Source organism: Helianthus annuus, chromosome 17 (assembly GCF_002127325.2).
Source record: "Helianthus annuus cultivar XRQ/B chromosome 17, HanXRQr2.0-SUNRISE, whole genome shotgun sequence".
NCBI classification, from domain to species: domain Eukaryota; kingdom Viridiplantae; phylum Streptophyta; class Magnoliopsida; order Asterales; family Asteraceae; genus Helianthus; species Helianthus annuus.
In genome coordinates, this window is record NC_035449.2 from 143,193,279 (window position 1) to 143,196,257 (window position 2,979).

Sequence of the window (2,979 nt, forward strand, 5' to 3'; positions counted from 1 at the left end):
TTCTTAGATGTTAACATAGATTTATCATCTTAAGAAGGCTTTACCATCATTGCCATGTCTAAAATGACATATAGGCTAGGTTATACCTTTAAGATTGTCTTTTGAGATTTATTGGCAGATCAATTATAAATTGAAATGATAGTTTAATCAGTGATATAATGTATATGCATATGTAAAATGACAAATGTAATTTCAAAAGGAAACTTCTCATAATTAGTCCTAAGAATTACAATAACGGCCCTAAACGGGTCTTTAAATAAATAAACTTATCCACGCATGGACTAAATAAGAAACAAGTCCACACAGGGACTAATACTTAAAAGAAATGTCCATGCAGGGACTTAATTGAAATGGAAATTACAAAACAATAAATAAGGGTCTTTAATGATCTTTCTTCTTCTTCTTCCCTTTGATGAAGTTTGCCAAACCCTTAAGAAACTTGTTGTGCCTTCTATCCCTTTCTTCCACCCTTTGTTCCACCTCTTCCAACCATTGCAAAATTTCTTGTGGCTGCGGTTGCTGGGGTGGAGGTTGAGGTTGTTGCTACTAAGGTTGTGGAGGTGGCGGGTATTGATACCCATAAGCAGGGTACCCAGTTGGGTACGCGGGTGGAAAAGGTGAGGGGTAGAGAGCATTAAAGTTTGCTGTCTCAATGTATGGGTCGACAATAGGTGCGTGATAGTTATAACCCATGTAAGTTTGAGGCTCAAACGGGTTGTACCCAGTTGTATCTGGGTAAGCAGCGATTGGGTTTTCAAAACCCATGGGTGGTGGTGGTGTAGAGTCGACTTCTGAAACATCGTTTGAAGGCCCACCCATTTATGGATCTTCAAAGATGGGAGGTGTCACGGCTCCCCGACCCACCCCGGACGGAGCCGGGGGCCGCGAGGCAGTTCCCGTGGTATCCGTGGTATTTAATTTATGCGACAGCGGAAGTCTTTTTATTTACAGGATCTTTTCACCGGAAAATACTCGTTTAATATATTACACAAAGTTTAAGGGATAAATCCCATAATTTACAATAAGTTGATTTCACACAGAAATCTTTATTTTCCAAAACATGTTTTATTGGTTTATTCACACTGAGCCACTTCTCTGAGCTTGTAGTGCTTTACTGCACTTTTCCTTGATCACACAGATCACCTGAAACATGTCTGAGAAAGGTTTTGTCAGCGGGGAAATACTGAGTGAATCATTCAGTTTTCTAAAACGACCCGTTAGTTATAAATTCACAGTATTAAGAGCGATTACAATGTTTCTATCAACCAATTATCAAGAATGGGTATTTGTCACTTGCCCGGATCTGTGACTGTGGTCATACCACTATTGGGTCCTGTCGCCCCAATAGTGACGGTTCACTCACATAGAGTGATACTCACTCACCTAGAGTGATAAACATAGTAATGTGCACAATACCCCACATACCAGCTGTAATTTGGTGATTACAAAGACTTAATCCCTGTAATTATAACCTTGAAAATAATTTGAGGTATTGTAATACTTACTCACAAACTGTGAGAAAACAATTTAAAAAGGAGAATGACTCACATTGCAGATTAACGAGCAAATAGATAATGCCTACTGATTATCCTTGCTTACACCTAGTTTAACATAATGCACACACAGGCAGGTTAGTAACTAATACAGCAGTTACGTCAATTCACGAGATTAAACCCTCACAACGATTAATCAGTGCAATACTCGATAATTCAGTCGGATTCACAACGAATAACAGAGCATAGTCCGAATTCGAACAGCACTCTAATATTCAAGTCGAAATCACGACGAATAATCAAAGTACAAGCTCAATTGAGCAGCACCCGGACTATCGTTGGATAGTTATAATCGATCGGACGTTGAATCGTAATAGCGATCGAGTTATTACCCTGATTGCGGCAGCGTTTCGTGATCGTGTGTGTTTGATTGTGATATAACAGTGAGATCTCGACGTATACAGAAGCTATGAACGTTGTTTTAACACCACAGTTCAAGTGCCAAGGTCGGCTATTTATAGCTGGAATTTCGACACGCTTACGGACCGTATGACCCAACCCTTACGGTCCGTAAAGGGACCGGTTTGCTTATGGTCCGTAAGGACCAACCCTTACGGTCCGTAAAGGTGCAACCTATTTTTCCTAGCCTAGCTGAGTTCGGTTGTAGCTTAGGTGATTCAATAATTTCAACCATTCAGCTTTTAGCAATGGCTTAAACTAGATAATTATCAATTAGGGTTTGCCCCCCTCGAGTTTTAGGGGCCCTGATCCTGATTCCGATTATTCCGGAAATTTCAGGGTTTATGCCAAATTACTTGGGTGTCTTAATTAGGGTTTTCTTATTGGATAATTATTATCCTAATTACCGGTTTTATTGACAGTTGTTACATCCTCCCCACCTTAAGAAAAATCTTGTCCTCGAGATTTACTGGAATAGATGAGGATATTTCCGCTTCATTTCTGATTCCAGCTCCCAAGTGTATTCTGGCCCTCTCTTTGAATTCCACTTGACTTTGACCAATACCAGTCTTTTATGCTTGAGGAATTTGACTTTTCGATCTTCGATCGCTAATGGTTTCTCTACGAATTTCAACTTTTCATTTACCTCTATATCTTGAAGAGGTACTACCAGGGATTTATCTGCTAAACATTTCTTGAGATTGGATACATGAAATACATCATGTACTCCAGCCAATTCTTCTGGTAGTTGTAAACGATAAGCTACTGGTCCTATTCGTTGAATCACAGGGAATGGCCCAACGTATCTTGGACTCAGTTTTCCTTTCTTACCGAATCGTACTATACCTTTCCAAGGAGAAACTTTTAAAAGTACTTTGTCTCCGACTTGAAATTCTAAAGGTTTGCGACGATTATCTGCATAACTCTTCTGACGATCTCGAGCCGTTTTCAGTCTTTCCTTGATCTGGGTTATCTTGTCAGTAGTTTCTTGTACTATTTCAGGACCTGATAATTGACTTTCTCCGAT